Consider the following 13,288-nt stretch of genomic DNA (forward strand, 5'->3'; position numbering starts at 1 on the left):
CTTCTCGTTACTCACTCCCGAGAGTATAGTAGTTTAGGTATATCATGATTTGTAATCCCTAAACCATCTGTTCCCTTTTTTCTTGAATTTTACTTCTTCTGTAAGTGCCCTCACTTATTAGAAGTTGTAGTTGATTATATAATAATAATTCAAGTTTGCTGCCACCTAAACTTTTCATTCCTTTGGGCCATATTAGTTACTTCAGTTCTTCTGCGAAAAAACTGTTAACTATAAAAATAAAAAAAATCTGGCTATTAAGCTTTACTTAAAGAGAATATTCCCTCCAATGAAATGTCTTTTTTACAAATTTCAGACAAAGTTCAATACCAGACCTTTTGATATGTAATCCAATGAATTCATAAAATTAAAGTACGTAATTAGAGTTACCATCTGTTAACATACTTATTAGATATTTGATATAGTTAATTACTTCTATCGAATGGTAGCCGTAAAAGTACATACTATTATTTTACGCCTTTGTATTAATATCCTGCTGAGGCAAGTGTTTTTTATAATGCCGTACTTCAACTACTTCTATTTTTGGTAGGTACATGTTACGAAAATACTTGATCATGTAAAGCATAGATATCTTAATCAATGTTTACCTTATATTAGACTCTTTGACCTTCACTACACACAGTTATAATTGAAAAAAAATCAAGTATGCCAGGTATCATTAGATAAAATCTATAAAAAAAAATCTATACAATAACTAAAGTTGTATTAAAAGATTGAATAATGTATGCATTTTATTAAAAACCTCAATTTTGATGTGTCCAATTCCAATACATATATATATTAGTAATTCAAAGTTCATCCACAAGTTTCTTAACATATAAGTAAGATCGGCCTGCAATGCCTTTAAAACCGATTTTGGCAGCAGCAGCTTCACATTCTTGCTCCGTTGTGGGCATGTCATCCAATCTTGCCAAAGCATACGCAGTGAGATCTTCGCAACACATCATGGCTATGTAATGCTCGATCATTTTTATTCTAACGTCTGCAAACTTAATCAGTGGTAAGGGATGTGGCTGTACTGTAATAAAACGTATTATATTTTCAAATAAAATTGCTATTATTTTATTTTTTATAGGACACTCGTTTCATATTCATTATTTCGGTTTGAAGGCATTATTTGATTCGTCGTTACGGAGGTTAAGTAGGTATGTATATATTTACTACATAAGTCATATGTAGATCCATTTTTTTATGACATAAATTGACGATGTGAGAATATCCTTAGAGGTAGATCCTAAATCAAAGTCGATTTGCCGATTGAAAATCCTTTAAAAATAAGATATAGACCACATCTTAAGACCACTCTATGGAGTCTGATCATGTCAGACCCGGATTAACGTCTGTCAGTAACTAATCATCGATATAAATCAAACGACCACCAACTTTACGGCGTTGTATTTGTATTGTTATATCACAAAGTTTCCATTCCAGCTCTACCGTCCAATTAATTTATTCATCGCATAACATTGACTTGTCATTTAATTTAAGTACCAATTTCAAATGTTTGGAAAATGAAATAAGAATTTTAAACTACAAAAGTGTAAAAGAAATTCACTCAAATATAGCAAGTTGTATATATATAATGTTCTTTTTTGATATGATTTGTCAATAACGGATCGTTGCCTTCCTCTGATTTCCTTACTGTAGCAGTTGCTTATATCCATTAAGTTTATATTATAAGTGTCAATTATGAGACACAGAGGACAGGATGAGAAAAATAACTTAAAAAATTACTTAGCTGTATGACATATATTAGGCAAGTACATTTAGGTACACGGACAATCTACGATAATATTGTAAAAACATGGTTAATAAATAAATAGCTATACTGCTGCTACTTATTAACCAAAATTATGTTTTTAATATAATAAAAATAATAATGTTATTAGTAAAGTATGATTATTTCAAGTGCAACGCAAATAATTAGGCTGATTATTTTTTTAAGTGTTTTCTTTGTCAAAAAAGCAAGCAAAGTTATATAAACATTTCTGTACTTATTTGTTGATCTAATCACAAAAATGTTGATCAAATTTAATTTAAATAATAATGAGGAGCCTATTATTTATTTACACAATGTTTACATTAGGTGAAATTAAAAAGGTCAACATTCAATTTGTTTATTCCGTGGTTGCGGTAGGCACAACCCAACAGCAGGTAAAAAGATTTAATTTTATATACGTCTGAATTGAGAGAAAAGTTTGATATATTTGAATAATTACGTAATATGATTAAGAACTCTTTCAGCAGAATAGGAATTCTGATTGAAACACAACGATAAAATTCAGTTCACTCAGTAGGTAAGTACAGACATTTTTTTTTATTCTTACAAGTACAGATGTTATCATATAATTTTACCGAGGTAGACCATGTAGGTAGCAAGTTGATTTATAAGATAAGTTTCGGTTGATATAAGGTATTAAAAATACGGGGTACAGAGATATGAAGCCCTAATTCTCCGAAATAGTAAGACATGAATGCACAACCGTCCCATGACGACGTGATGTCTGTAGTCCTGTTCATATATATATATATGCGACGGTTATAACTTGCTATATATATTTTTTTGTCATTCTAATTATTAAAAAATGTCTTTACCTAACTTTCATTTATCATTTCGTTATTCATTCGACTATTTTTAAAAAAAGGAAACAAGAAAGGAGTGGTTAACGAGTAATACTATTATGGTCATTAGCAGAGAACGATGAAAAGAAAAAAAAGTTGTTTGCAATGCGACCTGTTTATTATCATTATGAGTCAAGTCAGGCGGTGAAAGTTAGGGGCGGAAATGGCGGTGAGAGGGCAAGAGCGCGGGTGAGCACAATATTGTATTGTCCTACCTTTAGTACGTTGTTCTTTCTTTACAAGAGCACGATAAGCGCCAGGTGTTCCGGCATATAGCATTATAACCTGCAGTCCAGGCCTTGGCTCCATGATTAACGCAGCTCTGTGCCATTCCACGTCCAGATTAGGATCCACTGTTTCTACCAAAGCCTTTATTTTATCTAGTCGCTAAATTAAAATACAATATTTAATTGTATGATGTTATCTAAAGTGTTACATAATATCAATTACTTTTAAATTGTATACCACAAATAAGTTAATAAATTCAATGACAATAAATGAGCGTAATAAATAATTAATTCCCTAAAAAACATCAAATTGGTACCTAATAAGCAAAGACATGTCATAGTTACATACGTATTGTCGAATCATACCAAATGTATGTTACATTTGGTTTTCCAAGTATTTTATAATAATCACACATTATAGCTTATATTTATTTAGAGAGTAGAAATTTAAGATAATTTACCAAAATAATAATTACATACTTAGTTGGGTATTCGGCGCTTATGAAATCAAATTGACTTCCTCTCTGGTGTGCTACCCGTAAAGCCCGGCTTAGTGTTTGAAAATTAATTATAACAGCCCAGAGTTTTAATCTCGGGCATTTGGAAAGAAAAAGTTTATAGATAAATGACTCAAAAAAGATTTATATTGGTTTATAAATAGGTTACTTACAAATATTTATGAATGTGTTTTATAATAACTATTAATTTTCAACCGAGTTCGACGAAGTAGTTTTCAGATTCATTTTAATTTTTGTTTATTTGTTTGTTTGTAACACCTTATTGTACAGTAAATACATTTAAATTAACTAAAGACATAACGATCTAAAAAAAAATAAGTTGTACAATGGTGGACTTATCCCAAATGAGGGATTTCTTCCAGTCAACCTTTGAATGACTAAAGGGAATTGTGGAGTGGTGGAAATATATATATATATATATATATATATATATATATAAATATCCCCTTGGGCACTTTGTGGCTCAGACGTGCCGTATAGGTAGTTTTTTGTTGATCCATTTTCACTTGTTGATCCGGAGGCCTTTTGTTGATCTAATGCCAGCTGACCATATATAAATGTTGATCCTTTTTGAGCCACAACTGTCACGACGAGTAATAATAATAATTAAGCGATTTATACACGATTTTATACAAATCCACCTTTTTGGCATACGACCACTTCTTGATCCAATTCAAACAGGCCAATCAGGGCGCAGCATTTGCCAAGGGCTTCCTCATTGGCACGTTTGGGCTACTACATTATGGCTACAGTAACTTAATAATGTCTAGCTAGTATTTCAAGAATAATAGTCTATCTAATCTAAATATTTATAGAAATCAGTCTGGAGTAACATGTCTCCAGATCAAACCTCAATACTTGTTATTTTTTGGACGGGAATTTTTCCTTTTGTAACAACGTTACTGAGCGAATGAAGAGAAGACGCAACGGCGGATCCAGGGGGGAGCGTCATGGAGGTCTTGGGAGTCATGGGAGGCCATGACTCTCCCCCCCCTTAGCCCAATACTTAGGTAGACCACTAATTGAACTAAAAAATAAAGAAACAGCAAAATTTTTTGCACGATCGGAGTGTTGGTGCAGTATTATTATTAATTATAATTAAACATTGTTACTTAAAATATAACACTTAAAGTACTATAACACTAAAAGCAAAATAAGTATTTTCAAAATACTTTTACAAAATAAATTACCTTTTGAGTTTTTGTCCAAACCTCAGATATTTTATTTATTTTAGGTATATCAATCATTACATAGTATAGTATAAAACAAAGTCGCTGTCGCATCTAACAAGTACATAAATAAAGAAAGAAGACTTTTTGGCTCTGAATATATTTCAAAAATCAATATCAATTTATATACTCGTTCTTATTTCATAGTACTTGTTTTGATCCGAATGTATACAGATACCGTAACGGTCTATTAATTATGAATTTATTATACCTAACCTAGATATTTTATTATGACGAGACTCCGTGTAGTAGTAGTATCCGATAAGGGTATGCGAACCCTAAGTATTATTTCAAAATGACCAGTAATTTCGAAGAAATAAGCCTTTGAATTTCAAATCAACTTACCAAACGGACGCTCAAGGTTCGATTCCCGCCACCGATTTTTTTTTTGTTTTTTCTTTATTTTATATTTGAAATTAACTATTTTAATAATTAAATGAATTTAATCGAACAAAACTTCGTTAAGTATTAAATTGATTTTAATTTACATTACCTATTATACTTTCTAAATTGTAAAGCAGCTAACAATTAATGTAAGATCTTATAAATAATTAACACAACAAGTAAAACATTTTAAATGTATCTTCTTTATTATCACAAAATATTTTTTATGCATAATATAATAGTATGTAATATTATGTTATCTGTGATAATAGTTAATATCACTTAAAATTAATTTAATACTTAACGACGTTTTTATCGATTAAATTCATTTAATTATTAAAATAGTTAATTTTAAATATTACTTTACAAAAAAAAGCCAATGGTAGGAATCGAACCCGGGATGGCTGTGTGGTAAGTTAGTACACAGGTACATTCCTAACTAGTAAAATTGATTTAATGCTTAACTACATTTTTATTATAAATTAATAGTCGTATAAATTAAATTGATTATTAAAATATTAAATTTAAAAAAAAAACAAAAAAATAAATAATAAAAGTAAACGGACGGAAAGAAATTCGAACTCGGAGTGTCTGTGTGGTAATGTGGTATTGGTACACAGGTACACTACTAACTAGGCCATATTGGTGTTGTTTGTTATGGTGAAAAAACTAGTATATATATAAGTTACACGTACAATTTCAAAGATTTATTTCTTAAAAACTACTGGCCATTCTGAAATAAAACTTCAGGGTTTGTATATGTAATGTTTGCATATAAAATATGATTAAAGGTTACCAGTGTATTTACACTTTTACTGAACAAACAGAGTTGTTTAATACTGAAAATATTGTGTGGAAGGCATCAATTACTTTCAGTGCATTTATAGCTTTGCTCTTTTCCTAATTATTATTATTAAGTTTTAAAGTGGTTGAATTTTACGTAAGGGGTATTTATACATTATTTCTAATTTACCATTTATTTTAAGTTTTTTAAACTCTATTCATCGAGACCTATCTAATGAGTCCAAACACGATATTTCTGCTGTAAGTTTTCGAAGAGTATTATCAGAATCTAATAATACTGGTGCCAACATGAAGTCAAGGTTAACAGATAACTAATTACTTTTATTTCGTCAAAATCTTTAGATTACGTATAATAAATTCATAATATCGCTACCTATTCAAATCAAAACAAGTATTAGGTACTTCATGTACTAGTATATAAATTCATCAACACACAAGTAAATGATTTTTAAATATATTCAGAGCCAAAAAATCTTTGTGCATTTAAAAAATTTTGCCGATACGGATTCACTATTGCAGTAAATTGTTGAAAAAATATATATCGAGTATAGGTATCTACTACTATTGACGAATACATTTGGCAACAACGCGTGGTCTCGGTCGGAACGGCAACATCGCATATTAGAATACAAAGATAGTGGTAGAACGCGGAACGGCAACATGTTGCCGTTCCGCCACGCTACCGTTATAGTGGTAGAAAGAGAGAGACAGTGGAATCAGCAATATCTACGGATCGTGGCTGGATCAACTAAGTGTGCAAGTGTATATATATATATATATACATTTGTCTTTAATTAAAAGGAAATATAAATAATGAACGCATTACATTTAAAACAGTAATAAGTACGTACGTAATATTATCACATGGTAACAGCACGTATTATGGCAAAAATAAACATCGGCTGATTTGAAAAGATTTATTATAGTAATAATAGTAATCTCAGGACAATTCACACAGCTTCATCTAGACCCAAGTTAAGCTAGCTGAAGATTATGTTATGGGTACTAGACAACTGATATAAATACAAAGATTTTTTTCGTAAATACATATATATTATCTATACATAGAAAACACCCAGACCGTTACAAATAATAATACTCATGAATACAAATGTTTGCAGCGTGCGAGGAATCGAACCCTCGACCACCAAGCAGGAATCAAAGCGGTGTGCTAGATAAATCGCTAGACTACCGACAACTAGCTGTACACGCGATTTCGTCCGCGTGGAATTTAACTTCTTATATTTTAGAAAAATAAAGTGAAATTCCACACGGACGAAATCCCGTGTACAGCTAATCATCAATAAAAAAACACGTAGGTATCTCTAATATATTATACACTAGCTGTTCCCGCGACTTCGTCCACGTGGTTTTTAACTTTATTTTTCTAAAATAAAAGTAGCCTAAGTTACTCCTTATTACATCAGCTACCTGCCAAAACAAGTCCCGTCAAAATCGGTCCAGACATTTCAGAGATTAGCCGGAACAAACAAACAGACAGACAAAAATTGTAAAATATGTTATTTTGGTGTATGTACCGTATTCATATGCAAGTAGTAAAAAACGGTTATTTCAATATTACAAACAACAGGCTTCAACATTCTCAAGTACCACAAAAAAGATGTTTTTTCTATCAAATAAACCGTTTTTATTAAAAACAAGCTGTTCCCGCGACTTCGTCCGCGTGGAATTTAACTTTATTTTTCTAAAATAAAAGTAGCCTAAGTTACTCCTTATAAATCAGCTACCTGCCAAAAAAAAGTACCGTCAAAATCGGTCCAGCCATTTCAGAGATTAGCCGGAACAAACAGACCGACAGACAGACAGACAAAAATTATAAAAATTGTTATTTTGGTGTATGTACCTTATATATACTCATATGCAAGTAGTAAAAAACGGTTATTTCAATATTACAAACAGACACTCCAATTTTATTTATATGTATAGATTATTATTTATTTATTTATTTATTCATCCAAAATAATACAAATTGTGTAGGATAACGTAATAGTAACATTACAAAATAAATCTCGGTATATCTATAGACTAGTTGGCCCCAGCGACTTCGTCCGCGTGAAATTTTATTTTATTTTTCTAAAATAACAGTAGCGTAAGTTACTCCTTATTACATCAGCTACTTGCCAAAAAAAGTCCCGTCAAAATCGGTCCAGCTATTTCAGAGATTAGCCGGAACAAACAGACAGACAGACAGACAAAACTTGTAAAATATGTTATTTTGGTGTATGTACCGTATTTATATTTATATGCAAGTAGTAAAAAACGGTTATTTCAATATTACAAACAGACACTCCAATTTTATTTACATGTATAGATGTATAGATTTAAAAAAAGTAACAGTCATAAGGCTAGTTGTATGCCTAATATATATAATAATGTAATAAAATCTATTTAAACAGAAATTGCGGCAACATTATTTAAATTTGTAACCTTTTTACTGTCCTTCTCCTTTTTTCACATCTTTCTGTTATATCCCTATAGTTCTCTCTATATTTTCTGTTTTTCTTACTTTCAATTTGAGACTGTACTTATAATTTGATTATCGGATCATTATGTATTTATTTATATAGAATATTTATACATTTATGGGTTATATTTACATATATATTTATGTATGTATATTGTTACTTTTTTATAAAAATTTATATTTTGCTTTGTATTTATATATCTTTTTTTGACATTTCTTATTTATATTAGTGCGCCACCAATAATCTTTCTCTGCACCACTCATAGTTGCCTAGTAATTAACGAGGCAAGATATTGAGTCCGCCACGTGTACAAATTTTTTTGTGCATTAAAGTTAAATAAATAAATAAAAATACACTACTGTTTAATGAAAATGCGTATTGTCTAGTGCTTTGAGATGTATCAATATAAGGTCAACAAAAAAGTCCGCGATGGTATATGTCTATCTCTTAAGGATAACCAACAATAACCATTTTTTATCTTTTACATTTTACGGGAATTTTTTTTATCGTATGTTTCCCTTAAAATCATGTAAACTATGTTATTATGTCATAATCTAAAGAAATAATAATATTTTATAGTGAAATATCCACTATAAAATACTAAAAAGTAGCAATGTAATTCGTTACGCGCGAATCGGCTGTTATAAGGTCAAAGGTCGGTGCACCCCGCGTATTTGATAAATAGTGCTTCTCTGGACGTCTTTAAGAGAAAATGGCAGTATGTACGTGTACTAGTGTTAAGTGTTAAGTTTTTCAAATGTACAATAAAGAATAAATATTTTTAAGTACAGTACTTACGTACATTAATATAATACCTACTTTTTACTTGTATCTATTGTTATCAAAATTAAATTATAAGTTCTTAACTTGACCACGACTATGTGACCCTCTCTTGGCGCCAAAACGAGTGAAAAAATGAACAGCATACGACGACGACGCAGTACCTATAGAGTGGAGCAACTGCTTATTCAGTTTTATTCAACTATTTAGTTCATAATTGATAGACCGTTACGGTATCAGAGCCAAAAAGTCTTCTTTCTTTATTTATGTACTGTTAGATGCGACAGCGACTTTGTTTTATACTACACTATGTAATGATTGATATACCTAAAATATCTGTGGTTTGGACAAAAATTCCAAAGGTACTTTATTTTGAAAAAGTATTTTGAAAATACCTATTTTGCATTTAGTATTTGAAATACAAAACACAAAACTATTTTTGTTTTTAGAGTGACATTTCTATGAATTCACTGTCGATAGCGAGCAGTGCGATGGAAAAAGATAACCGTTTATAAAAATATAATAAATAGCCCTGGACAATTAACACAGATTGATACTGAACTGATATAAATAGATATTTTTATTTTGTAAATACATATAAAACACCCAGACCGATGAAAACAATCGATGACCGATGAGTACAAATGTTTGCACCGCGACCATCGGATGTAAAGCGGTGTGACCACCGAGGCAGTCGAAATATATGAATATTCTTATGAATTTAATTTATTCTAATTTGTTTGTGTGCGCGGGGTGCGGTGTACGGTGCTCCCCCCTGCCTCCACCGTTGCTGGAGCTTGCATGTATGGAGAATTGCGAATATAAAATATCTAGATTAGTAAATTCATAATTGATAGACCGTTACGGTATCTATATATATTCGGATTAAAATAAGTATCGCAGTAAGGACCAGTATATAAAGTGATCAACACAATTAATTGATCTTTGAAATATATATACAGAGCCAAAAAGTCTTTGTGTATTCAAAAAATATCTAATTTGTTTGTGTGCGCGGGGTGCGGTGTACGGTGCACCCCCCTGCAACGGTGGAGTTACTATGTATGGAGCATTGATAATATAAAATATCTAGATTAGTAAATGAATAAATTCATAATTGATAGACCGTTACGGTATCTATATATATTCGGATGAAATAAGTATCGCAGTAAGGACGAGTATATAAAGTGATCAACATAATTAATTGATTTTTGAAATATATTCAGAGCCAAAAAGTCTTTGTGTATACCAAAAATTTAGCCGTTCGGAGCCAGTCATGCACGAATTATTAGTAAAAAATGTGTCGAGTATATCGTACTATCGACGAATATATATGGCCACATCGCAAAATAGAATGCGACGTTGCCATACCGCCTGAGATATACGCGATAGGAGTCAAGTTATTCAGTGCAAAAGGTGGAATCAGCAAGTGTGTAGGTTGTGGCGTGATCAACAAAGTGCCCAAAGAGGTGTTTATATATACATGACAATAATAATTAGTATTGTTAAATTCAAAATGTCAAATTAGCAAAGAACAATTTCTAGATTTTTGTACTGGTTCTATATCAATTTCTTGTGAAACCAAAATCTAAATATATTCATATAACTTTTTAAATATAATGTTATGTTTATGTTCATTAAATACCTTACCTTCTTTGCAGGCAATGAAAATATAATTGGATATATTTCAGTGTTCTCTGCCCAAAAGTAGAATATTTTCCACATACTATCAATGACGTCGTAGGGGTTGAAGCGTGCACCGCGCTCAAATTCTTCGCAAGAGGTGATGTTGTCGGCCATTGTTCTCCGGAGCCCGGTCGCGGCACTGAGCAAAACAATTTCGAATATTTGAATCCAAGTAAACATCTCTTCTCGCTATTCAGTCGGCAATATCCCCACTGTTTCCGAACACTGTATTTATGTATGCATGTTGCAGTACGCATAATGTTAATGCAGCCCACAGAATCTCCACCTGTACAGACGTACTTAGCTTGGATTAAAGCAAACATACTGATTTCGAGGATAATGTATTACGAACTATTATTTAATGTATGATATAGCTTAATAGGGGTTCATGAGTTCAATTTATAATATAATTGATATATAGTACGTTACAAAACCATGGATTGCCAATAAATAACATGGTATTATTAATGGGGGTAAACGGAATGGTTAGTCAAATTAGTTGAGCAAACTATAGAATACTGAGGTACGCGGGTTACGTTGCGTAGGCAATAGAATGAATACAAATGGACCTTCTTCGAGTTTACAACTCTCTGTGTGTTTTTATAGTGACTTCTAAAGAATTCATAACACTTAAAGACGCAGAAATAAAGGCGTAATGCAAATACGAAAACACAAGTACATTTTTTCAACAGAAACAAAAATAAAATCGACTTCCAATTTTGTTTAAAAATATATGAAACCAAAGCTGTAACGCCGTTGAATTATCGCGAAAATACATATTTATCCAGTCACGTAACGAATGTACAAACACACAATCCGTTCAATTGGGAATACCCTCCTTTTGTTCCTCGGACAGTAGTGGATACATGTAGATGTTTTTTTTTAAATACACCGTTTAGTTCTCGTTAAGTTCCTCACATTGAAATATCCAAAGTACCTAATCGATATTATTATTACATTAGGTATTTAATGCACGCATGCATAATGCACGCAATATAAAATAAAAGTAAACTTGGTGGACTTCACACTAATGTTATGCACAAAAGTATTATTACAACAAAATATTTTTTGTATATATAATACAGGATTATAAATCTTATTACAAGATTTTATCCTTTTTTTATATCATCAATGCGAAACTGTGTGTTGTTTCTTACTTTTTCAGCCAAAAACGGATTGAATATATTATATATACAAATATACATATATAATATCACATACATATGTCTTTCTGACTTTTTGCATTTCGTTGCAATACATACGTAAATTTGATAGCATTGCAATGTCATTACGATATGGTGTTATGATTATGTAGCTGAAATGCGACAATAGGAATCAGGTAGTGCAAACAAATAAGATTGGACTTTTGTTTTTCCATAATAATCAATCGGCCAACATTTTTTAATCAGATCTTGAGCATGAATTATTTAAGCTTCCTGATACCCGTCATAAGTATAACTCAATACATACAAGATATTCGCCATAAGTATAAGTTAATTCGTATAGAACGTATTGTCGTTTCCTACTGCACGTAGGTAGGTATTCAAAGGGTTCGGGATTTCGGTATTCAAGATTCAAGCATGTTAATCAAATCGACCGTAACTTACTAATGCTAATGTGACGCAGATTGCTAACGTCGTATTGTGTGAATAATTTACGGGAACACAGGTAGATGTTAATTCTGTACCTCTTGGTATCCATTTAAGGTAGAACTATTATAAAACAGTACTTTTGCTTTTATTTATATAGCTACAATGGCAAAAAGCTGACGTCTGATAGCCTATCTGATGGTAAATGGTAACTCTCACCTATGTAGAAGGACAGCGCTACGGCCATCACATTATAAGGTAACGTAAACGGGGCACCCTATATGTTGCCATTTCGGAGGACTAAGATGTCATGCCTTGTAATTTCTAGATATATGGTTTTTAGGATCGAAATATATTAGAGGAAAATATTTTATCCATCCTTTTGTTTATATTTATCACCGTTGGGGGTGAATAGGTTCTGCGCAATCCGCATCGGAGATTCCTTCGCGGCTGCAGGTCGTAAACCACGCCTTGTAGCTGTACCAGTGTAGGTATGCTCCGGCTTTAGCTACTCTATAGTTTTCTGGAAAGTCAAATTACACGTAGGTACCGTAAAATAAGAAATAAGATATGAACAGTATAGCTATTCTCGAGGGTCTCGAAAACGCAAGATATCTGTATTGCAATAAATCACCAAGTAATTTATCATGGTAATAATAAATTAAAGTAACTTTTGTAAGTCTTTTTGCTATTAATATTATGAAAGAGAAAATAAACAAAGTAGTAGTTGGGTATAGAAAGTTGGTAGTTTATTCTTTAGTAGGTTGATACTCTGCAATGAATGTTGTCTTAGCGAGCCCGCAATAATATACCTCTAAAACGATTTTCGACATAGATTAAAATAAAAGTTAAAGTGAAGGTTATTACAAATATGTTAGTGAAAACCGCACTGTATTTTGTTAAGCCATTTCTGAGATTAGCGCCCACAAACACAATGATCATCATCAT

At 31.6% G+C, this 13,288-nt stretch overlaps 1 protein-coding gene across 1 annotated transcript in view; it reads right to left on the reverse strand.

Moving 5' to 3' along the window:
• LOC131853547 (uncharacterized) overlaps positions 1–10,786 on the reverse strand; it is a 48,009-nt gene extending 37,223 nt beyond the window's left edge. The window contains exon 1 of the mRNA XM_059204468.1: positions 10,716–10,786. The gene's annotated coding sequence lies outside the window, so the exon portion shown is untranslated. The remainder of the gene's footprint in view (positions 1–10,715) is intronic.
• Positions 10,787–13,288: the final 2,502 nt, after the last annotated feature.

The sequence above is a fragment of the Achroia grisella genome, unplaced genomic scaffold, assembly GCF_030625045.1.
Source record: "Achroia grisella isolate CSIRO2021 unplaced genomic scaffold, CSIRO_AGI_Agris_v1 utg903, whole genome shotgun sequence".
Taxonomy (NCBI): Eukaryota; Metazoa; Arthropoda; class Insecta; order Lepidoptera; family Pyralidae; genus Achroia; species Achroia grisella.